The sequence below is a fragment of the Malus sylvestris genome, chromosome 2 (genome assembly GCF_916048215.2).
Source record: "Malus sylvestris chromosome 2, drMalSylv7.2, whole genome shotgun sequence".
NCBI classification, from domain to species: domain Eukaryota; kingdom Viridiplantae; phylum Streptophyta; class Magnoliopsida; order Rosales; family Rosaceae; genus Malus; species Malus sylvestris.
In genome coordinates this window covers 33,265,493-33,291,869 of record NC_062261.1, presented here as the reverse complement: position 1 = coordinate 33,291,869, position 26,377 = coordinate 33,265,493, and the positions used below count along the sequence as shown (strand labels likewise).

The following is a 26,377-nucleotide window of genomic DNA, read 5'->3' as shown; positions in this document are numbered from 1 at the left end:
ACATTCCAAGATCGCATACGTAAAAAATCGTAAAAAACAAACATTCAGATATTACGTATGGAACAAAAGTTTTCGACGGTTATAAACGAAAAATCACAATTTAATGATTATTTTATCTCCGATTTTGATGATTTTTTACAGATACACTCCTTGACCCTATAAGAATGTAATGAATAAATTTGATCTTTAATTTAAAGTATTTACACTAGTGGATACCACAAAAACTTATTTTATACTTAATAAAAGTATAATATTAACTCTAAGTGTTTGTTTAATCTACTGTTTTGACGCAATATGCATTCTACAAAACTTTTTTCAATGATCAAACCGTCAAACTTATTTGTACACATTCCGAGATCGCATACGTAAAAAATCATAAAAAATAAACATTCAGAGATAACGTAACGGAACAAAAGTTTTCGACGGTTATAAACGAAAAATCACAATTTAACGGTTATTTGAGTTTCAATTTTGATGATTTTTTACAGATACACTCCTCGACCATATAAGAATGTAATGAATAAATTTGATCTTTAATTTAAAGCATTTACATTTTTTTATATATGAGTGATTGTATATATATTTTTTTTACATGTTTTACACTTCTACAATAATTATTATTAATTTTATTAATTTTGCCCTCAAATAAAAAACATTATTCATGAGGGTTTGAAGGATTTTAAAAATCTAAACGATAATATAAGTGTAACAATTATCTATTCGTAGAGGAATAATGATAAATCACGAGTGTTTATATATTCTTTCACATTTTTCATACTTGTATGTATGTCTTCTTTGTTCTTGCATATACAAATACTATACCAGTATATTTTAATTTTGGACAAGAATATGTTATGTAAAATTTATCCTAGTAATGATAATAAGGAACTCTCATAATAAAAATAAATAATGACTAAAACTTTTTTTTAATTTTTTTATAATTTATATAGAACAATAATACAATACTATATATTTAATATAGAATATATTGTATATATTAATATGACTATTGTATTTTATAATAAATCTTTTAGTAATTAAACTTTAAAATTATTAAAATAATTTTTTTCTTAACGGGTCGAAATGGGTTACCCACGTGTTACCCGCGTGTATACCTGTTAAGAACCCGTTATTAACGGGTTCTTAACGGGTCACCCGATAGTGACCCGATAAGTTATCGTGTTGACCTGAAACCCGTTATTTTCGTGTCGTTTTCGTGTCGTGTCACCGTGTCGTGTCAAAAACTGCCAAGTCTAGTTGGAAGGTTATATTTGAAGGTGATTCTAGCTTGGTGCTGACAACAATGAAGGATCAAGAGGAAGATTGCTCACCTTTGGGTCCTGTAATAAACGATGTTAGATTCTTCCTCAGAGGGATGGCTCACTCGAGGTTTAATCATGTGCAGAAGAGGGTAATTCAGCAGCTCATCGCCTTGCTTATATGGATATTGGGAGTTCTTATGTGGTTTAAGGAGCCTTCGAACTTACTCCAAGATGTTTTAGTTGAGGAAGGAATGTAATTTATTTATTGTTTAGCTGAGGATAGGTTACATTGTTGTGCGGGACACTCTTTTTCCCTTAGACCGAGTTGAAAGTCTCGGCAAGGTTTTTATCGAGACCCAGTATGCACATTATCCTCAGGTTGCATGTATTCTTTGCCTCTTAATGAATATCGTACCGTTTTCTCAAAAATAACCAAGCAAAATTGGACTATACCTCATAAAGGCTCACAAAATTAGACTCATATCAAAATTTTCCCTTATAAAATTAATAAATGCAGCCTTAATTTCTTGCATTATTTTGCAAATGAAGATCACGCTAGTTATTATTAATAAGAAGTATAGGATGTATATATTATATATAATGGGTATACTGAGTAATGTTAGGAATACCAAATTTCTAAACTAATTTTTGTAAACCAAATGATGTGGATGTTGAAGATTGAATTATTATGTGTTAATTACCATGCTTATTTTATATTGATAACACATCATTTTATTTGCAAATTTGATTTAAAAATTTAATCTCCTTATCATATAGCATCTAAATATGTAAGACTTCCTTGATGTGCACCACAAATTGTTCGCTCACCAATTTAGGCAAAAGTCATGAATAATGATATAAACATGACAGCTGTGATAGCGATCCATAGATATAGAGATAATGAAACTTGGCACAAATAAAACCTCAATTTGTATAAGAGTTATAACGTGTTGAAAATAAAATGTGGAGTAAGATAGAATAAAGACAAACGAGAGAGAGTATGGGAGGAGAAATGAGAGTATCATTTCCTTCTTATTAGAGTGTCTATATAGAGGCTTAGGGTCAGTTTGAGATTGTTGTACTTTTTTAATAAATTACTTCTGATGTGCTTTAAGAATAATCAACTATAAAATAAAACAGTTGAGCTTTTGATAAATTGTATTTTCAAAAGTGTGGTAAGTATAAAAAACAGTGTAAAAGCAATGTTATAATGTCATTGTTTAAAATTAATGAGCTTATTACAAGATTTAAAAATATAACAGTGTAAAAGCAATGTCTAGGAGGATAAATAATGTCATTGTTTAAAATTAATGAGTTTATTACAAGATTTAAAAATATTCTAAAGATTGAACTCTGCTCTTTATTAAAGCAGCTTTTAAAATCAACCAATATACTGCTTTTAAAAGCTACTGTGCTTTTAAAAACTACCGTCTGAAACCATTGCTTTTAAAATAAGCATTATATTTTATTTTTACCAAACATTTTTTTACTGCTTAACTTTATAGTAAAGCAGTTTTTAGTAAAATAAAAAAAATGCAATACCAAACTGAGACTTAGCATTTCATAAAAAAAAATATACTAACTAATTACATATTCACTTAGACATGATAAATAATATTTACAACATAAAATGCTTTATTAAAACATCATAGGTAAATAATAAATATAGCCAAAAGTCCCTTCAACCACAAACGTGAGAACATGAATATATTGGTAATTTTATTGAAGACATTCGCAGTCTGAAAACAATCAAAAGGTATGACAATAAAGAAAAATAACGTAAGACACTCTTTGGGCTAGTAAACACTTCTGCAAAGAAAAAAGAAGAAAAAAAAAACTTAGGAAGCCGATAATGTTCCAACAATATATATCTCATCATCTTATCAATGGGATCCCTCACTTTTGTATGCGGATCTAAAAAACATGTGTGGCACACCTCTCTTGCATTAACCAAAGAACAAAATATAAAAAATAAATAAATCGTTACCAAAACCCAAAATTATATAAAAACTGAGAAGGCCAAAGTCCTTCAATCATAGTGGTTCTTGATAAACTGTTTGATCCCTGCAATCAGACGCTCAGTTTCTGCGGCTGTTTCCGGGTCCGTGTCCACAGCAATTATGTTCAGATAAAAGCAATGAGTCACCCCCTCGTTGATTAGAAGTTCCACATCCTTGTTGGCCTTCTTCATGGCCTCAAAGTACTCCATTTGCGTGTCTATGATCAAGTCCTTGGAAGCAACGCAGAGAAGGAACGGCGGAAGCTTCAAATTATCCAACGGTGGGGCCTTGGGACCCATCGGACAAGTTATGGGATGGTTCTTGGTGGACCCCGCTGGAATGGCTAACCCTAACAACTTGTCCACCATGTCTAGGGTAAGGAGAGGTGACTGAGGCTGCTCCAACTCCGACTTACTCCGCTCCACTCGAACAAAACCAGGGTGGATTGGAATCCCGCCGGCAAGTCTTAAGGGACTCAGATCCGCAGTCCTCGCTTGAGCCGCCACGTGGTGGACTATGTTTCCTCCGGAGCTATCTCCAATAAGAAACTCACGGTCATAGTCTGCATGGCTGAGGCGTGGCGTTTTGCTCACCTCGAGCCAATGATCGGAGCCAAAGGAGAGCGGAATAGCCGTCCTCAATGGCAGCCGGGAGACGGTGCTCCGGTGCGAGCCTCTGATAGACAGAGACTATAATGGCATTCATGGAGCGAGATAGTTTAGTGCATATGTGGTAGTACATGTACCAATCAGCTTGAGTTATGCAAAAGCCACCCCCGTGGAAATGGAGGATTATTGGTAGCTTGGTGTCATAACCCTCCGGCTTTCGCTCCGGTAAATAAATTCAGACGCGAAGGCCGGATGATTTGTCGGCAACAACATCTTTTGTGGAAATGCCATCAACAAATTCATCGTGGGCTGCCACGAGTTCCACCATGAACTGTGGTGATGCACAAAACCGGAGGTCTTAAAATAACGTAAATCTGACCGTGAATCTGCAAGTAATGTAAATAACACAAGATGTATCATGGTTCACCCCAAGGTTTGGGCTACGTCCACACTGATTATGTATTTATCTGAGGGAGAGAGAGCTCTGAGAGTGAGAGCTTTGAGAAGGGGTGAGAGGGCCTAGGAATTGGCATCTTCTAATTGTGAGGGTGAGGGGTCCTTTTATAGAATAAGGACTCCTCAATTATTACATATTTGCCCCTTCCTTTATTACATAATTACATTTAAGTCCCTTGAGTATTTATACGATGTCTAAATACGGAGGCCCTAAATATGGTATAAACAGTAGTCCCTCAAGTCTTCAGTCAAGAGAGTCTTTTGGTTGGAGACTTGAAATTCAGTCTATGTGTGGGCCGAAGTAACTAGATGTTGTCTTGAACTGATGCTCGATATGAGGTAGTGCTCAATCTGAAATGATACTCAACTAGAAGTAGCACACGCTGCGAGGCTGTTCGGCTCGTGGCTTATGTTGCCTTGGTTAGCTCGGCTTGTAGCGTTTGAAGGTGAGAGAGTCCCTTTTATAGAATAAGGGCTCACTCCTCAATACATGAATGATGGCTAGAGTTCATGGTCTCTAATGATGGTGAAGGAGTCCCTTTTATAGAATAATGGCTGGCTCCTCAATACATAAATGATAGGTTAGGAGTGATGTTTGCGGCGAGGCGGTTGCTCAGCTAGCGGCGATGCTCTCTAACGAAGGTGAGGGAGTCCCTTTTATAAAATAAGGGCTCGCTCCTCAGTACATGAATAATGGGTTAGGAATGATGCTCATGGCGAGGCGGTTGCTCAGCTGGCGGCGATGCTCTCTAACGAAGGTGAGGGAGTTCCTTTTATAAAATAAGGGCTCGCTCCTCAATACATAAGTGATGGGTTAAGCCCCCCAAGTATTTTTCATGAGTGCTCTCTAATGAAAGTGAGGGAATCCCTTTTATAGAATAAGGGCTCGCTCCTCAGTACATAGATAATGGGCTAAGTCCCCCAAGTATTTTTCATGAGGGCTCTCTAATGAAAGTGAGGGAGTCCCTTTTATAGAATAAGAGTTCGCTCCTCAATACATAGATAATGGGCTAAGTCCCACAAGTATTTTTCATGAGGCCCAGTTGAGGCCCAATATATGGTACATAATGTAGTCCTCCAAGTCTTCGGTCAATAAAGTCTGTTGGCTGGAGACTTCAAATTGAATCCATGCGGTTGTTCGGAGGCGGTATTTGTATACCCTGCACTGAAGCTTTTGTAGGTAAAACTTTGTAAGTGAAGCTTTGAAGCTGAAGCTCTGTAAATGAAGCTTTTGAAGCTAGAGTTTTGTAAATGAAGCTTTTGAAGCTAGAACTCTATAAATGAAGCTTTTGAAGCTAGAGCTTTGTAAATGAAGCTTTCAAAGCTGGAGCTTTGTAAATGAAGCTTTCAAAGCTGGAGCTTTTGTAAATGAAGCTTTTGAAGCTAGAGCTCTGTAAATGAAGTTTTTGAAGCTAGAGTTTTGTAAATGAAGCTTTTGAAGCTGTTTGACATGAATGATGCTCATGAATGTTTATGTTGATTGTCATGAGTGATGCTCATGGATGTTGTCATGAGTGATGCTCATGAATGTTAACATGAGTGATGGTCATGAATGTTGACATGAATGATGGTCATGAATGTTTATGTATGATTGTCATGAGTGATGCTCATGAATGTTTATGTATGAATGACATGAGTAATGCTCATGTATAATTTGGAGTACTTGGCGTACTTTTGATCACCTGGTTGGTGGCATAAAGGAGAGTACAGGTTGTACATTTCATCACCTGGTTGGTGGCATAAAGGAGAGTACAGGTTGTACATTTCATCACCTGGTTGGTGGCATGAATGGCTAGTTGCCAAATGATATTAGAGTACGTGTTGTACATTCATCACCTGGTTGGTGGCATCAATGACTAGTTGCCAAATGATATTAGAGTACGGGTTGTACATTTCATCACCTGGTTGGTAGTAATAGCGGCAGGTTGCCGAATAATTGTGGAGTACTGGGCGTACTTTTGATCACCTGGTTGGTGGTAATAGCGACAAGTTGTCAAATAATTGTAAAGTACTGGGCATACTTTTGATCGCCTGGTTGGAGCTATTTTGGGCTTATGGGCCTTCGCTCTCCACACAATATTCCAGCCATTTTATTTTGGGCTTTGCCCTTTTTTTTTTTTTACCCTCTGATAGGGTTTAAACAGATGTCTCCGAAAAATAGGAAAAATAAATTACATCATACATATGCCAAGAAAAGTAAATCACATCATTCTGGTGGGGTGTTTATTCCTTGCTTTTGCAGGTTTGCGTGCCTGTTATCCATAGCTTTTCTGTGGGTGGTCGACAAAATGAAGAAAGCACCAACTTGCTTCAGCTTTCAACTAAAGAAAGCATAATTCTTTCTTTTCTCTTTTCCTTTTTGCTTTCCTTTTGCTTTGGTTTCTGTTTCCCACTGTGCCTTTCTCTGTCTCTCCACCTCCTTGCAGACTTGCTTTTCCTTTTCCTTTCCACTGCGTTTTATTTTTTGCTTTTTCTTTCCATTGCGTCTGGACACTAGCTGGTGTAGTCCAGCTGTAAAATATATGAGATATGGAGAGAGCTGGCTGGAGAAATGCAATAGCTGAGAGATCTTCATCTGAATGCGGGGCCTCTGTAGACAGAAAGGCCAAGACTAGCTGATGGTTGAAGAATATGGGCTTGCAGCAGGATCGCATGGGCGTGCAGCAAGGCGACATGTCTCTCTCAAAACCCATGAGCAATCGAATGGGCATGCAGCAACATCGTATATATCTCATCCATAAACCCCGAAGCGGCCGACACGGCAAAAGCGTAGGTACAATTGTCGGGTTTAAGATTAGTATTCTTCCGCAAATGGGTGTAGAGAGAAATCGTAAAGGAAGGCGCGGCATTAATGGTGGAGCCTCGGATGACGACATTGTAGAGGAAAAGGTCGGGTCTTGGGATGGAGAGGAAGATGTCACGTGTGTTGCGCATGGCCTTCAGGTCAGAGAACTTATGGGTGAGCTTAGTGACGATCGCCACTCTTGATCAGCACTGGGCTCACCGGCCCAACCCTCGCCCTGTACGGCTTCACGTCCACCATTGACCCGTACCTATATGCTCCGCCGTCGCTTTTGTCACCTTCGGGGTTGTTGTACCAGGTGGCGGTGGCTGGGGGCCAGCGGGGAGCAAAGGTTGAGTTGCGTGGGGGAGGTGGAAGGAGTCGGACCAGATCTGGATGAGGCAATGCAAGTTACGGTGTACTCACCGACCGGAGTTATGACGAAACCCGTCGACAAGTGGAAGATGAAGCGGACGCTCATTGACTTCCTCAAGAACTCGTTTTTCGTCCCCATCACTATCCCCAAAAATGACCTCTAAATCCAGCGGCTTAGAGACCTCAAGAAGCGGAAGCGCGATGACTCCGTGGCTTTTGGTGTTCTCGTGATTCGCGACCTAGGTTTTCTGAAAAAGGGCGGGAAAATAAGTGACGTGGAAGAAGAAGAGGATGCGAAGGAGTTGGAGAGAGAGTTGCCTCTGGTTTGGTGGGAACTCTTCAGATCTGTCGGAAGTGCAGACCATCAGACGACAACTGGGTCCCGGTGCTTAATCTCTCACTGCTCCGGTTTAAACCACTGGGTTGATCATCCTTAACTCTCCACTGGGTGTGATCAGGGGTCAGGTGTAGGGACAACCGTTAGATGCAACGGCTGATGTCCTGGGTTGCGAGGGTGGAAAGGCAGAGGGATTTGTAAAGTGTGTCTTGGCATGCCCAATGGGCTATTTCTAGAACCTGTTTTTTAATGTGGTTTTGGAAATGGATTTTTGGGCTTTTTGAGTTTGAGTTTTTGAAGTTAGAAACAATGTTGAGAGCAAGATTTTTGTTCTTCTTAGATTGTACATGGCTGTGTGTTTGTGTCCATTTCTGGGTTTCTAAAGAGAGAGAGATGGGACTGGGATTTTGGTTTGGTGTTTCTGCAGATTCACGGCAGAGGTGAAAAAAAATGAAAGATAACCGACATAGTTTTTTGTGTCGTTTCCCACAGACGGCACCAAATGTTGATGCACAAAATCGGAGATCTTGGAACAACGTAAATCCGACCGTGAATCTGCAAGTAATGTAAATAACACAAGATGTATCGTGGTTCACCCCAAGGTTTGGGCTACGTCCACACTGATTATGTATTTATCTGAGGAAGAGAGAGTACTGAGAGTGAGAGCTCTGAGAAGGGGGTGAGAGGGCCTAGGAATTGGCCTCCTCCAATTGTGCGGGTGAGGGGTCCTTTTATAGAATAAGGACTCCTCACTTATTACATATTTGCCCCTTTCTTTATTACATAATTACATTTAAGTCCCCCAAGTATTTCTACGAGGTCTAAATACGGAAGCCCTAAATATGGTATAAACAAACAGAATCTCAGGAGGTCCAGTCCACTCTCGATCGACCGAGCCATCGTCGAAGACTCTGAGCCAACCAGACACCTCCTCAACTAGCCCTTTATTTTCACTGACCATGGTGATGGTAATATGGCAACTGTAATTTGATTAAGAATTAAAAAGGTTGGAATGTGAGAGAGTTTGGATTGAGCTACCAGTTTTTATAGGAATATGTCATAGGTGTGACTCCAAAATGATAAAGATAATGCTAAGGTGATTAAATGTGAAACATGGTATGAATAACATTACTCTTATCATGCCACATTACGTAAAAAGGGAAAGATATCCTCTTCGAATCCTTTGCACCTGAGCCTCTTGATCAACAAATCCGAATCTTTAAAATTTGATATTCACACACCTAAGTCACATAATAAGTAACTTAATTTGGTATCGAATTCGCCATGTACGAGATTCGAACTGAAGATCTATTATTTACAAGTAAAGAGGAATATCATCAGACTATAATACTAAGTTGCCTTAAAGAGTTGTTAATAATCTTTTTTTTTTTTTTAGTTTCATTTTTTTAGCAGTTATAAATGAAGAGAAATCACATAGAAAAACAAATAGCATAGAAAAAAAAAATAGAGATCAATGGTGATAGTAGAAATTAAGAGAAATAGATCATTTCCGGATCTCTCCCACTAAGATCACCGGATTAAGTGATCCGGACTTTCCAAATTTCATTTAACAGTCCACCTGTTTTGATCAATTAAAAGCTGTGATAATTTTTAACCGTTAGATAAAATTTGAAAAATCCAAATCACTTGATCCAATGATCTTGATGGAAGAGATCATCTCTGAATCTCTTTCCGAAATTAAGAATATGAAAAGGGTGCACACCATGAAAACCAAAACCTAAAGTGAACCATAATCTCCCGACCATTTTTCACCATCTTTTGTTTTTTTTCATCTGACTATTGAAAGTTAGTATAACATATTTTATTAGAAATTACGAGTGATAGAGTATTACCAGATGGTCAAGTCACAAAGGTTTAATTTTGAAAGCAGCCGTGGGTGCCACGTAAGGGCATATAAATTTTAGACAAATGTTAAGGAAACTCTTTTAAAGTGGAATTTTTTTATAAATTTTTCGTCACCTTATGTTTTTAGCATAATTTTTGTCCCAAAATATGAATTTTGTGTCAAAAACATGAAGTAACGAAGAATTCATGACAAGTTACACTTTAAAAAAGTTTTCTCAAACTTCCTCTGTAATGTTTGGAAGTTGAGGCGAACTGGGACCTTAGAAATTACTTGGGTTAGTTACTCCGAACCAATTAACAATTCCTAATTTTTCTTTAGTCATTTAGACTTGGCCATTACGGAAGACTAGAAAGATAGTGCATGTCGACTCATCGAATCACTTGGTAAGTTAATAAAGTGTTTTAGAGTCAAAATAATCTAAAAATTATGGAGCTGACATATTACTAGAATAAAGCACTTGCCCTACGAGATTTGGCCTGACAAGCCACATTTTGTCAAAGAAAACAATTTGATCCGACAAAATATTTAGATGGTCGTACAAAACTGATCAACATTTAGAATTTTGTCAAATGCTTTGAGTGACAAAAATTTTACAGAGGGCAAGAATGAATTTGTCAGGCAACATTGGCGCCAAACGATAAAAATGGCGCGTATTGTGTAAGCATTTGCTTGATGACCCATAAAGGTTTTGTTGCGCAAAGCCTTAGGGTTTAGAGTTTAAGGTTTCATTTCATTAGGTAAGTTGGTATATTCGTCGGGCAAAGTGAGAGACATGGTTGGCATATTTAATTTTTTCGATAATTTTCGCATCCTACGAAACTAGTTTCCATGATCAACTGCAAACTTTTTTAAATATACTTTGAGATCTGATATGTAAACAACAAAAGCAAATGTATTGAGATTAGGTAACGAGACAAAATCATTCAACGGTTATAAAAAATCATGATTTAATGGTTGGTTTAGCTCAGATTTTGATAATTTTTTACAAATCCACTCCTTTACACTAGAAGAATACAGTGAACAAACCTGATTATCAATTTAAAATACTAGTGGATACAACATAGCTTACATACTACTTAATAGAAGTACAGAATAACTCTAAGTTTTTGTTAAATCTATTGTTTTGACAGGTGCGATGGCAAGTGCCTTCGCCCATGAGCGGTAGGTCTCGGGTTCGAGACTCGGGAGCAGCTTCTCCATGAAATGGGGGTAAGGCTAGCCGACATTCACCTCTCCCAGACCCTGCGTAAAGCGGGAGCCTTGTGCACTGGGTACGACCTTTTTTTTTATTGTTTTTACAGGAGCACATTTACGAAACCAGTTTTTATGATCCAATCGTCAAACTTATTTGAATATGCTTCTAGATCTGATACACCAAAAATTACAAAAAACAAATGTTTAGAGATTAGGTTATGAGATTAAATCCTTCGACGGTTAGAATAAAAAATAATCATGATTTAACAGTCATTTTAGCTTTGATTTTGATGATTTTTTTTATATAAATACACTCATAGACCTCGAAGCATACAATGAACAAACCCGATCATTAGTTTAAAATATTTACACCAATGAATACTGTTAACGCTCAAAATTTACAGGTTAACAAATTAAAATACTTAACTCTTGATGGGCTTTGGGTATGGACTGAAATGAAAACATTGCTAGTTCTCTTTGGAATTGTGTCAAACTCAGGAGGAGTATCCTGAAGTATACTTACTTGATCTTAATGTACTAATTTTCCCTACAATTAGGAGCATTTTTCCCACTGGGTTTTTGCTACTAACTAGGTTTTAACGAGACACCCACCTTGAGCTAATCATATCCTTGATGACGTAGACATTTCATTTGACTTTGCATTACTCACGCATTTTTCCTTAGACTATGGATTTTGTCCCTACTTGGGTTTTTGCCATAGCCTCAGGGTGTTTTATTGTGACTTACTTCCTTATGCAACTTCCTACCTTATTGAGAATAGTGTTGTTCCTAGAATCAATGCCGACGAGTCAACTTCCTCAACTTCTACATGATGCTGAATCTACCTTGAGTATTTACACACTCAAGGGGGAGCGTTATGAACTTTCCTAGTTTAAGTATGATTGTGTAAATCCTAGATTGAATTTTATTCTAATTATTCTTTCCTATATGGACATGTATTCCTTGGGGATGAATGAATTCTTCTCCCTCTTATTACTATAAATAAAGGCACTGCGTATGAGGGAATAACACACACATGCCCCTACGATTCTACAAACACATCTCTTTCTACAATCTGTCCTTGCCACCGGCCCCTTCCCTTTAGTCAGATAAAATAGGCCACAACACTTTTATTGTTTTAATTAACTTAATAATAAAGTTAAAAGAATAACATGGTTAAATTTGAAGTTAAGTTAGAGGTCACTTATCATAAGACTAGAAAGGAGACAAAAGCAAACATGCAATTTGGGACAACAAAATCCTAGGCCCACTAGTTGCATCCATGCATGAACTTTTATTCACTATTGACAAGATTGCCTTTATTAATTGGCAAGGCTCACATTTATTTCACCAACAGTTTAACCACCAAGAAGCCTTTAGATCATCTCAAAATGAAATGTCAAATTCTAAACATAAAATTTAAATCTAAAGGTTTAAGTGGCACCTTGATCGTATTTTAATTTTATCTCCACCTGATATGTCAAATTTAACCTATTATTATTACCTTATTTACTTTTCATATTTGTAATAAATATTTTTTATAAAAATAACAATAATCAAAATGACGAAGAACATTTATTAATCACTAAAAATAGATCTGAAGTTGTTGTCAATCCACATCATGCCACATTGAAATTGGCATTTCTGCTCGAAATCACTAATTTTATCTTTTTATTGCTATTATTGCTAATATGGATTTTTTGACTCCTCCGTTGGAGATGCTCTTAGCGGCATACTACAACTTCTTCGATCTTCGTTTTTCATGGCAAGGAGATAAAGACAAAGAAACTAAAGTAGAATCAATGTGTAAAATTTCTTCAATACGGTCGATATTTTCATAGAAATATCCACACACAAAAAAAAAATGAGAGAATGATATGAAACTAGAGGGAGGGGTGAAGTCTAAACTTCACCTCAGATCGGAGAAATTCTTAAGTTTAGGCTCAAAACGACAGATATCGTCGATCTTTCTGACACATCTGTTAAATATCGAATAAACTCTTACATTTTGTCCAACTAATGTTTGACAATCCCTAAAGTTTCATTTTAAACTCTCATCATTTGCATGGAAAGCAACTTATATCGATATTGTTATATCCGCCGATATTTTCACAAATTTGCATGTTGATATCTCCACCAATACTAATATTTTATACATTGAGTAGAATTAATAACGAATTCCTACCTTTAATATTTCCTAATTTAAGACATATTCATTTACTCAAGAAAACATAATCAAATCCAATCAAGGATTCTCCAAAGATAATTTTTAGGATATTATTATTAATTATAATGATATCTTAGGGGTAATTCTTAAGCATCTTTAAAATATTTCAGCATTTTAAAGATACTTTCTTACTGCATCCAACATTTGACACACTCTAACCAATCAAACGCGAACACATGGCATATGAACCCTACACATGTGGTCGACCATATGCTCCCTATAAGTAGCCTTCCTACAAACAGGTTTTCAATAAGACAATTCAAAACCACTCAAAACTTTCTCAAGCAAACATCCATGTCCCACTCCGTTGGGTGCATGGCTTTGAATGTAACTTAAGTTGTTTAATTTGTTTTGTAGGTATGTCACTGCCATTATATCATGGTCATCATAATTGTATAAATTAAAGTTTTTTTTTTTTTAAAAAGAAAGGAAATTTATGTACGCCACCACCATCATATCATGGTCATCATAATCGTGCCCACAATCACCATAGTGGCCATCACCACCTCTGATCACGATTGCCGCCACCACTTCCACCATCATCACCCCCACCACACCATCTCCGCAGCCATCACCCCACCACCACTCAGTACTCACCACCATGGTTCACTACGTAGGATCGTTAAATCTCTAGGGAACAATACACAAAGACTAATCTCTTGGCATGTACCTACCATTTTTGTACAATGATTGTGGTTTCTATTAATTTGTGGTCCAATGCTGTCTTTTATTGAAAAGTGTAATTAACATGTTTCTCATATGATAGGAAAATCGTGTACTAGCTAAGGTAAAAGTTGAAGAAACCATGCATCATTTTTTGTTGAGATAGGTATAAAACATGAAAAACATACATTGGAAACATTTTGGATAACGGATTTTTGTATAGGGCTTTAGGCCCACTAAATAAGCCCATTTAAAGTTATTCTCTAATTTTGTCATTTGATAATATATACATATCTATAAATATCCCGCGGCATGCATGAGTAAACTAGAAAACTTGATTTTGAATGTATCTACTTCTCTCATCACGGGTATATCGTGGAAATAATTAAGAATCTCTTCTATGTTGAGATATGATAAAACGTCAATTCTGTTATGTGATAACACGTTCATTAAATTACAAACTCTCTGTAGCATAAAATTAATGTTATGATGTTTTCATTTTCTCAAATGATGGACTAGCATTAAACAATCAAGAACGAGCGGTTCCATCTTGGAGGTGATGACTGCGGCTAGGAGGCGTTCCCCATCCTTTCCCGTATCTGTGAGATGTGGAATTCCTTCCTGGCTTGTGACTGGTCTTGGGTTCTAATGTCAGCTAACACAGCAACGGATTTTGGCGCATCACATTATGATGCGGAGATGTGCGACTCTGTCTGAATTGAAAGACCTCCATCTTCACTTGCTGGTATTCATAACAAAGATGACCTTTCATGCCTACTATTTTGTTTGTAGTGGGTTTGGGTTTGACGCCTTGGCTTTGGTTGCATCTGTTTGGACTCCCTGTCTCGCTTTCTGTTAGTTTCCTTGCTTATTAGCCCCTGTTGACTTTCTGTCCTCTTTAGCTCAACCTGGTTCTATATTAATTAGTTTTCCAAAAATAAAAAAGAAGTAGTATGAAGCCACTCAGCCACATCCATGATTACATCCCACACAAAATTGCATTGCACTTTACTTATAGGACACATGTTCTTTTATTTTTTCCATTCACCAGTTGTAAAAAAACTAAAAATAATTTGAACAAAGAATGGGTGTAGATTGGGCCTTTAATCCTATGATAACTCAAATTCTTTTTCGTGGCTAGTCATTCATTAATGAGATAAGTATTTAGAAATCGGAAATTTCATTCAAAATTTTCAATCACACAACCAATACAATGCCATGAGGTTTCATACTTCATTGTGACGCCTCAAAAAGTTAAAGAGCTTTTCTATGAGGCCACTACTACGATGGGTGACTTCCTTCGGCAATTCTCCGTGCTAACTTAGAGCACGTCTAATGGTAATTAAGGGTAAGGATCATGGGTTAAAGACAAATTCTAGCCTCCCAAATTGATTTTAGCCTTCTAAACTTTTTGGTGTCCGTATGGTGAGAGAGGCTAGAAGCTAAAAAGTGTTAAGTGATTAGTTTTCATTAGTAACCATATTTGTGTAAAACTAGCCCCTTGAGTAGTCTTGGGCAAGAACTGGGACTAAACCGCCCAATGCTATTTTAGCCTAGACTAGATGCGTTTCATTAGAAAATTTATTTTTTTCTTTTTGATTTTAAATAACATTTTAGCCTATGCTCATTTGGAGCCACAAATTGACAAGAGCGTCCATATATAGGTCGTTGTTGCATGAAATAAAATTAGGAGACACATTGTATTTAAGCCAATTTTTTTTCTTTCTACCATATAGATTTTTTATTTTGACAAATAATAGGATAATTTACATTATACTCATCTAAACTACGAGAAAAAGATTAGAACACAAGAAATTAGGTGCAAAGGTGAATACACTGAGCTACAAGTCATTTGCAACATAGACCGACTAACAGCTTTTTTTACATAAGCTGTTACCACAAGGACAATGAACAAAAGTCGGTCAAAATTCAAGCAAATATTTTGGGCATGCTTCGCAATGATTTTAGAAGGGCTAAAATTAAATTACACATGGAATATTATAAAAAAAAATTAGTATTTTATAAAAAAGCACTTAGCAAGTAGCAAGTGCTTTTTCAAAAATATAACAAGTCGTCTTCAAAAAGTACTTTGGAATATTTTTCAAAGAAGTAGATATTTTAATGAAAATTAGTAATAGTGCTTCTAACGAAAGTGTAACTTAGTTGCTTCTAAAACTAGTAACGTATGAATCGAATAACTACGCTTACATACTACGGACTCCAAGTGCAGAGAGAGTTATGCAATTTCTAATATTAACAAAGCAACAAAAGACACAATCCTATTGATGAATCGATCATCAAATTAATTAGCACAGCACGCTATGTTTTTTTTTTTGAGTAATTAGGTTTTCATCCTTATTTTTACTACTCTATTGATTAAAACCTTATTACTTTTCAATTTTTGATCAAGGTCCTTTGTATTAATAATATCATTAATTATTTCAATAATAAAATATTTTTTATTTCTAAATATATTCATTTAATATTAAAAATGTTACAATTAGTATATTTATATTTATGGCTAAATTTTTTATCATATATTTTTATTTTTAGTTTGTACCCATTTTTAATTTGCAACCCTTTTTTAATTTGTACCAATTTTCCTTTCAATTTTAATTTGTACCCATATATTAATTTCTTTTTGTGCCCATATTTTTTAAAGTTTTATTTGTATTGTACCCATATTTTTTTATTTATTTGTACCCATTTTTATTTTTGCTAAATGTACCCATTTTGAAGAATGTACCCATGTTTTGATACAATAATTTTTTGGTTATTTTTTATGAATGTACCCATGTTTACACACACACACACTAGTATATTTATATTTTAATATTTTTAATCCCACAAATTATGTTTTTTATTTAAAATCTCATTACTATAAACAACTATAAATTTTAATTTTTAATTTAAAAAATATAGTAACGTACATAGAAATAAATTATCAATTAATTTTAGGGACTTGGATCAAAAATTGAAAACTAACAAAGTTTTAGTCAAAGATTATTCATAACTAGGGACCGCATCCAAAGTCTCCCTTTTTTTTTCTCTCTCTCTCTTTGGCTTGCGACTGTTCTTTCTTGCGGATAATTCAGAACAAAGTGGCCTGAGGATAGGAAAGACAACTTCGACTTCACAAGCAATTGAGTAGAATGAAACACTAAAAAGTAAGATTAAAGCTAGACAAATTTACTGTGGCAAGCAACAAATTTCGATCCATGACGAATAAATTGCGTCAATCATGATATATATAGCACAAAACATATCGCTATCAAAAACTTTAAAAAATATGTGTATATCGCCATCAAGTAAATCACTTTCATTTTTCTAATCAATTATCAAGTATCACTTTCAATTTTTTTTTTAATTATCAAGTATATATCACTTTCATTAAAGAAGAAGATTAACAATTCTTATACATTTTCACCCCAAAACGCTTGAGAATGACAAATTAACAACAAATTGGACAAATTTGGACAAATTTGCAACTTAGTAAGATGACCATTTTTGCGCACAAATTATTGTCACCCTATGTAGTAATATTCCTAGTCTAAACTATACTTGTAGTCCCAATTTCCCAAACTTCCATTGTAAACATGCATTTCACCTCAATTAAAAGAAAATTGGTTGTGCCTTTAGATTCCCTTTTTATTTATAACATTTTATTGTTCTCTTGCTGACCAATGTGGTCTCCTTCATCTAAATGAATTCAACAATGATCAACTAATAGAGCTATCAACCAAAGCTTTAACAAAAAAGGAAAATGTTTATAAGTTAAGTGCTTCTCTTTTTTCTCTTGGAGCATGCGTTTTCGATTAATACGCCATTTGTGCAAGCAATTGCAAAGCTGTTCGATAAGCCAAAACAGAGAAAGCTGTAAAGCAATTGCACGTAATTGTTTTCATGAAAAGATATTCGTCAAATGCGGGGTTAGAGAAATGAATTTTTTTGACCAGACACTTTTCAAAGTGATGATGATCTTGTAGATTCAATAATACAAGGCTTTTTGGTCAAAGAAATTATAACTTTTCCTCTACGTGCATGATCAAAGTTGCAAAAAGACCCAACACAAAATGTTTTGTCCTTTGCTTAAACCCCAATTAAGCATCACGTTGTAGTGGTATGTTTTTCTACTGGCAAGTTGAAAGTTTGAGTTTCGACTCTTATGAATGACGAATGATACCAAATTATTACTAGTTCTTTGTGTATAACTCAACCTCCACTCTCAATATAGTTGTACAAGAAAAGTAAGTTATTGGGTGGAAGAGTAGGTGGACCCTTGAGTACATTTGCTTCTATTGTAGGCAACAAATTTGTACATCAATTAAAAAGATTAAGGAATTTGGCCTGTTGGATCGGAAAGCCTACTCTAGCTAAACAGATGGAAAGTGCCTCCAAAGGAAATGCTCAATTTTCAGAAGATCGTAATGGTGTATTAGGTCATTGTTGTTGTACGTACTTTTTGTATACAAATTAAAAGGTTGCAGCAACTTAGCTCTAAGACGCAACTAAGCAAATGTATATGGGAAATTTTAAGCGCACACACCTGATTTATTTAAAGGTCGGATTAGTTCTATGTTGACCTAAAAATTAATTGAGCAGATATGCATCCATCCCCTCACTCATTTGCTTCCCTCTTTCCCAGTTTTGTCCTGTATTCATGAATTACGTGCACGTAATTGTTATTGTTGGTAATTAACCATTTCGAATTTAAGATGAACCATGCATGCATGATCGTGTATATGCATGAGTCAAGGAAGAGGGAAGAACCCTTGTGCAAATAGGATTACCCTTATTTCAATTAAGTGAAAACTACTTTTGGACCAAACGAAAAAATTAATTAAAGTAACACTTTAATCAAAAGCAACTTAATTTCCAAGAAATTTAAAACCATACACTTAAAACGTGTAGGTCCAAAGTAGAAGAAGATGTCATGCAAATAAATTGATTAAATCAGTTTCTCAAAAAAATAAAAATAAATAAATTGATTAAATCGTGATAGTGATCACTGATCAGCTAAGTAATGGACTTCTATTTCACTAAAAAAAGTTATTGGACTTAATTATGAGATATACATGGACAATCCACCAATTGCAGAAGCCCTATACATTAGAATCAAAATTCTATTAAATGGGGGAGTATGATGGAACAAAATCCTCAGTTGCTCGCGTTCATTATGCTCTCAATTAATTTTTTATTTAAGATTTCTTTTGTCAAAAGGTAGAATGAATGATTTATTTAATGTTAAATACTAACTTAAAAAATGAAGAAACATTGACATCGGTGGCCAAAATATTTAATAAAAGCCCTATGGGTTTAAAATGATCCCATGATTACCGAATTCTCCCTAGCTAGCAGCAAAGGAAGCAATAGTATGTGCTGCCAAGTTGGTATTTTCTGACATTTTTCATTGTTTCCGAACGATCTTCAATATATTACTGCATTTTTTTTTTGGGCCAACTATGCTTGATTCCAACTTTCTAGAATTTAAACCGTAATACCTCAGGTAGGTTGTTGATTAATTAAGCATTTTTTTCTAAGCCCTAATTGTTTGGTAATCAAAGATAGAAGCAACATACGCATGAACAAGACAGCCTTTGCTCTGGTCAGATCAAAGGAAGGTTGTGTATTTGTAAGCTTTAACTATTTCACCTATTGCGCGATGCATCAAAACTGAAGTTGGGATGTCAAACTTCATTGCAAAAACAAGAGAAGAAGAAGGGAGGTGATTGGTTAGAGAAGTATATACGGACATTTTTACCCCTACATTTTGATTGGAAAACAGCTAGGCTTTGAAATATAAGAACCAACAAGCAGATCAGGCGAACACGCCTTGATCGACAAGCTATAAAGTTCACCTATGAAGTAAATATTAACTTTATTTAATACGGAAAAGCTACTGCACAACAAGCGGGAAATCCTCGCGGAATAATGTTATACTTTTCAACTTTTTCATATTACATTTCTATAGTCTTTTTATTAAAGATAGATTTACTAACATATGTATGTCACATTTTTATTAGAGAGGGTAGGTTTCATTATAAAACCAATTGATGATACGTGGAGTAGCGCAACTTATTTATAAGCTCTTGCAAGATTTCTCCTTTTACCAATTAATGTGAGACTCATTTACCCCACATTTTCACGCACCCCCTCACGTGTGATGAATTTTCAAGCCAAACACGTCGACAACATGAATTAGGTGACATGGAGCATATGTAGCCATTGCACTTCATACATGGGCACTAGTAGAAAAAAACTCATCTATCACGGTCGATGCCCGTGGTAGATTGCAATCCACCACAGACACTGTGCCTGTTAGTAATCTGGTTGTGATAGAAAGTCATAGATTCTACCACGGGGTTATGCTCGTTGTCAATTGTAATATAACCACAGATTGTGCCCGTTGTAGATTAAGATCTAACACCACGTGCACTATAACCATTGTGGATTACAAATTGGGCAAGGCTAATGCCCGTTATAAAAAAAAATTCTAAAAATAAAAAAAATTAATAAAATATTGTTTAATAAATGTATTATATAATATTTATAAACAAAATTACACATTTACTATAATATAACTATTAAATAAAAATCATAAATTCAAACATTACAGTTGTGCACTAAACTAAAGCTAACAACAAAACGATGAGATATACAAAGAAATATCAAATTATCCAGAGACCTCCAACAAACAACGACTTTGTCACTTGAAGACTTCACATTTCTTTGAACACCTCCAAACAAAGGACCTTGAGAGTGAACTACTGCCCCTAATGCTTGAGCCTCAGTAATTGTTGCCTCTCTCTATCTAGATGGACATAAGCATATGGATCAAGAACAAAAATCTTGTACCCGAATTAATCACATGTTGTCAATAAATAAGGGAAACCATTATTCTTTTAGATAAGAGGAAAGGCAAAATTCCCAAGTTTTCAACCTGTATAGTTGCAGCAGTCACTGTATCCAAAAGGATGTTGGCAGTGTAACTATTTGACTGCATCTAAAGAAAAATAAACATACAAATTACTTTTACCTCAATACATAAATTAGAAGTTCCTTAACGAACTTGATGCTAAAGTAAAATGAACTTACATCACATCTTGTAACGGTGTCGAGGGGAAAAACCAGGGATAATGGATAAATAAAAAATGGAGAATCGAAGAAAGCAATGAAAGTTGAAAATGAATGCACAGTTACAAATTAGTTTTCTTTGAGAACAAAAAACAAACACCTAGTGTGCAAGTCTGAAAGTTGAAAACCAAGCTCTGATGCTTCACTTGATGATTAAACCTTGATGGTCGTGAGTGCAGACACTGTTCTAAAAATCCCCGCCTAGCGCCGCCTAGGCCCCGCCTAGGCGCTAGGCCCCAGCCCACCGCCTAGACCACCTAGGCACCCGCCTAGACCACCTAGGCACTCGCCTAGACCACCTAGGCACCCGCCTAGCCCGCCTAGGCACCCGCCTAAGTTGCAACTCACTTAGACAGAAAATACATAACTTTCATTTTGCATTTTGTTTTTTTTCCAATAAATTGTAAGAGGCTTGTTGCATACTTGAATGAACAAATATTATATCCTTATTTCACATATTTTCATTATGTTCCAATACTTCATGATATATATGCATTCTCTTTTGTAGTTTATGATGAAATTATATATATTTCAAGTAGAAGCAGACACTTATTTACATGAAATATAATAGATTTACTTAAATCTGCCTAGTCCGCCTAGGCACCCGTCTAGGCGCTAGGCCCCAGCCCGCCGCCCGACTAGCGCCTAGCGACTTTTAGAACCTTGAGTGCAGATATCAGAGAGGCGCACTGCCGTACTTGCTTTTCTCAGAAGTAGAATCAAAGAAAGCAAGCTAGAGTAATTCATTAAAAATCATCTTATATGACTCACTAATCACGATAGAGTGATGATTTGCAAACAAATATGGGAGGACTTGCCCGCTATTAGACAATTATAACTAAACTGAACCTATCATAATGAAATTGTCTATCCCTCCTAAACACAGTCGCCATACTCGCATCAGGACCACATCATACCGCTTCCCATATAAATCTGAACCCAAATCGGATCGGCTTCGGTTGTATCCTCTATACCTATCATCTAAATAGGAGCCGCCGGAGCCACCACTGTGATCGAATTTCAGAGAATTCTCGTATGGATTTTTCATATACAGAACACATACATGAGCATATTGGAACAAGCTTTGGGATTTTTACCTTACAGAAGAAGCTGCGGACTTGGGTGCGCAGTCGACGGAAGGGAGGACGAGTTCGCGAGGAACTCGCCGGGTCTGCAATTAGAGATGGTTTTGTTTCTGATTTCGAAAAGGTTGAATTGGGCTCGAGTATGCAAAGTGGAGGCGTTTGGAAATTTCTGAAGAGAACAGAGAAGCTGCAAGAGAGAAATGAAAATGAGAAGGGAGAGCTAACGCGCTCTCTTTGAAAATAGGAAGTTAGAGATTTTGGGCGCCATGCCAAAATTTTAGCAGCCCTCCAAATTTTTAATCTCCCGCCTCCTCCAAATGTTTTCAATTATGAAGATAAAAACATCCACCACGGGCCAAAGGCGTGGTGAATTCACAAAAGACGGTGTGGTAATTTGAAGTAACTATTACGAGCATATCTCGTGGTAATTATAATATTTTATCACGGATATAAATGTTCGTTGTAGATTATTCGTTTTAAACAACGGGTCAAAATTTGACCGTAGTGAATTAATGCTATCTACCACGAGTTAAACTTGACCGTGGTAATTGAATAGTTTTTACCACAAGCTATATATGTCTGTGATAGAATTGACGTGGTAGATGAACTATTTTGTTCTAGTGGGGCCAACATGGCTCTGATATCATGAATAAATTGGGGTTTCTCCATAAAACCAATCAACAATATGAGTAATCTAACTACTTATAAGCATATGCAAAGCCCTTCTTCCCATCAATGTGAGATTCATTCTCAACAAGCTCCTCACATATGGCGAATTTTCAAGTCTAACACATGGACAACACAACTTGGGTGACCTAGAGCAGGTATGGTCATTGAGCTTCACACGTGGGATAACTTACTCTTATACCATGAAGAAAGTTGAGGTTCTACCATAAAACCAATTGGCAATATAGGCAATAGCCCAACTTACTTATAAGCTTTTGCAAGGTTTCTCCTTTCACCAATGTAGAACTCTTTTACCTCACATTCTCACACAAATATGACATGAAAAATGTGGTAAGAATAGCTTTGCACCATTTCAATCACATTAAAATATAATTTAAACTAAGTGACACATCTACGTTTAAAAAAAAAAGGAAAATGACTTGTCTATTTCGGTAAGTGATTTGTCCAAAATACCCTCACTTACAATTGTGAATCAATCTTTGTAATATATAATTATTACAAATGAAAATAAATATCGTTAGACCGTTGTATTAAGTGGCAATATTTCCTCTACTATTTAGTTTCACCGGCATATTTTCGTAATTACATATTGGATTTTATATACATTAATACATGACCATGACGAGAAAACTAGTTTGCTTTTGGTTTTCTTGGCACTAGAAGCCAGGGAAACTAAATATATTTGCAGTTTGTTTTTTATCTTCTTGCTAGGTAAACTAATTAAAATATAGTAAGTTACCTTCATGACGCTAGCTAGCTAGCAAGGGATAGTGCTTCACAGATTCTGGACAGGGTGACATGAAAGTTAAATCCTATTCAAATGAAGACATTCTAGAAAAACTCTTTGGTAGTAATTTAGAGAAATTATGTCGACCGGAGAAAACACCATAAAGCTTCGAAATAAAGGAAAGGAAAATGATAAATACACATTTTTTTAAGCATGTCATTTACTGCTATTTAATCATATGAATTATTTTTGTTTAATTATTTATTTCGATGGTAAAAAATAAAGGGAACATGTGAGAAGTTTAAAAAAATTGTGTAAAAATTATGTCCGTAGAAGAAAATCAAGAAAGAACAAAAGAAAAGTCAGACAAAGAAAGATATAAGAAACACCTTTGTTTTCTCCCTTTGAGAAACGCCTGGCAAGTTCCAACACAATTACAGCCTTTGCAGGACATGCACCCAAACCCACTCTCCCCACACTTCACTGGCCGGCACACACCACATTTGCACTTGTACTCAATTGGAGTCCAATCACACATTTTTTTGAAGGTGTGAAACACTCAAACACCCACGACAACTCCTTTGCCTCCCCCTGAAATATTGTTTGCTATAATTTCCCTAGACCGATGCTTATGATCCCCTTTCATTTCAAACAAAATGAGCAAACCACTAATATTAGCTACTACTCATTTATTTGTTTTTCTTTCTCCATTGTCCATATGTACAGGTCCCCTCGGAAATTTGTTGAGTCACGTATGATCCACAATTGATATGCAGTGATCAATTATAAAAAGATTGTATCCATGAGATTTTAGTGTGTGTACTGTGCATGTTATGCAGATATGATACTCAGAGGCCTCTAATTCCCGTATGCGATCACAAATCATTTGAGATGATTGGGGAGTGATTAGACGCCCATTTGTACACTTGGTTAATGCTCCACTTGAGAGTTTCCAAGACTTGGTTACCAGCTGACAGTGAGACTAGAACTATGTAGTGGCCAAATGCAGAAGCTGTACCAAGGTTCACTTGCAATCAGGAACAAATGGACATTGCGAGCCCAATGCATTGTATCTATTTCATATATTTCAGGATGTATAGAAAAGCAATAGTGGACATCATCCGCTCAGTGTTTAAAATATTCACGAAATTGTCGATATTTCCATTTAAATATCAAGAAAAATCAAGGATCGATATGGAAATGGAGAGTGAAATGAAGACTTCACTCTATATTGGTGACATATAAAAAAAATCAACGAATATCAATTATTTACCAATTCAGATTAGAAACTTTGCCAGAACCTATTGCAGTTGAACTTTTTTGAGAAATTTTTCTCTAATTTTGACTAAATCTGAGTAAGTTGTTATACCCACTCATTATAAATTTTCATAATTTCCATTGAAAAGCAGTCGATCGATATTTCTATAAATTTGCATAATAATACTTTCACCTATATCGATATTTTAGACACTACAAACACTACGTATAGTGAAACAACATAGTAATAATTTGGGTGGACTCGTCATTCCATGTTTAGCATGTCACGTGTTAGATTACCTAGATGGATATTTGAATGTATCTAGAGATTCGAAGTATTTTAAATTTCTAATCCCATTTCTTCCTATATTTTGCAACACTTAATTTGATCAGATATATTCTGAACTTTTATAGTTATTTACTAATTGTATGTATCTTATAATCAGGTTTTACATTTTAACGTGTTCATTGTCAGTTTAGGATATAGTTATTCATTACATATTAAATCAAACACATTCATAATTCAAGTAATGCTCTTATAAAGGCTATTTAGCTAAAATAGTTTCTAAGATTGACATAACTCATCACTTTGGTTCCTGAAATTTGAAATTGATAGGAGTGGTCCCTGAATTTGTCCACCATCAATCATTTTAGTAATTCCATGAAAAATCTTCATTAAATAAAAGATAAAATGAAAAAATACCTCAAATGTTATCAAATCATTGTGGCCCATTGTTTATTAAATTAAGGGTATGTTTGTCATTTTGGTCCTTATTTAACAGAATTTTCACGAAAATACCAAAATGATTGATGGTGGACAAACTCAGGAACCATTTCTATTGATTTCAAATCTCAGGAATCAAAGTGAGAAGTTATACCAATCGCATGGACTATTATGAATAAAAAGCCTCTTATAAATGAGGAATATGATCTTATTAGTATAAAACTTAAGAGAAATTGAAATTTTCTATGAATCCATAAAATGTCTCTTTACACTCATCTTACTCTTTACACACATATATATTATGTTTAATTAAACTATCAAAAGCTCTTTAAGCTCAATTTACTAACTAAATTACCCTCATAAACCCAATTCAACATGTAAATTTATCTTTACACTCATTTGAAAAATAAAAAACCAAAATCAAAGCATTCTCTCATCTGACATTCTCTTCTTCCAATAGTTGCTTTTAATGGAGTCTCTATCGTCCTCTCTACAACGTTGCTCTCGATAAATCTTAATTTGCTTTGTGTGACCATGTTAAACAAGCCGTCCCTCTAAACTACCCTCTTACATAAATTTACTTTGGTTTCTCCAGCACACTCAATGGTGTATGCATATATATGCACCTAGAAGTAGTTCGAAGGAAGATAGAAGAAAACCTAGTTGAGAGAAACTCCGTTTGGTGAGAAAACTTCTTGTTCGTTTGTACTGGGTGCTGTTATTTTTGGTGTAAGAGAAAGAAGCATGAACATAAACATAAAAATTGTATTGCTAATCAAGTTTTAATAACGTGATTTGTACGGGTTGTTGTCATTTTTTGTAGGGCTGGAAAAAAATACCGAAAATCCCAAACCATACCGAAATCATACCGAAACCAAACCGAAAAAATACCGAACCAAAAATCCTGAAAATTTTAGTACCGAAACCGAACCGATCCCGAATTGTTTGGTATGGGATTCGGTCTTACAATTTGAAATATTCGGTATTCCCGA

General features: G+C 35.6%; 1 pseudogene; it reads right to left on the bottom strand.

The window, feature by feature from the left end:
* Positions 1-2,971: 2,971 nt before the first annotated feature.
* On the bottom strand, positions 2,972-8,781 carry LOC126611617 (probable carboxylesterase 15; annotated as a pseudogene).
* Positions 8,782-26,377: the final 17,596 nt, after the last annotated feature.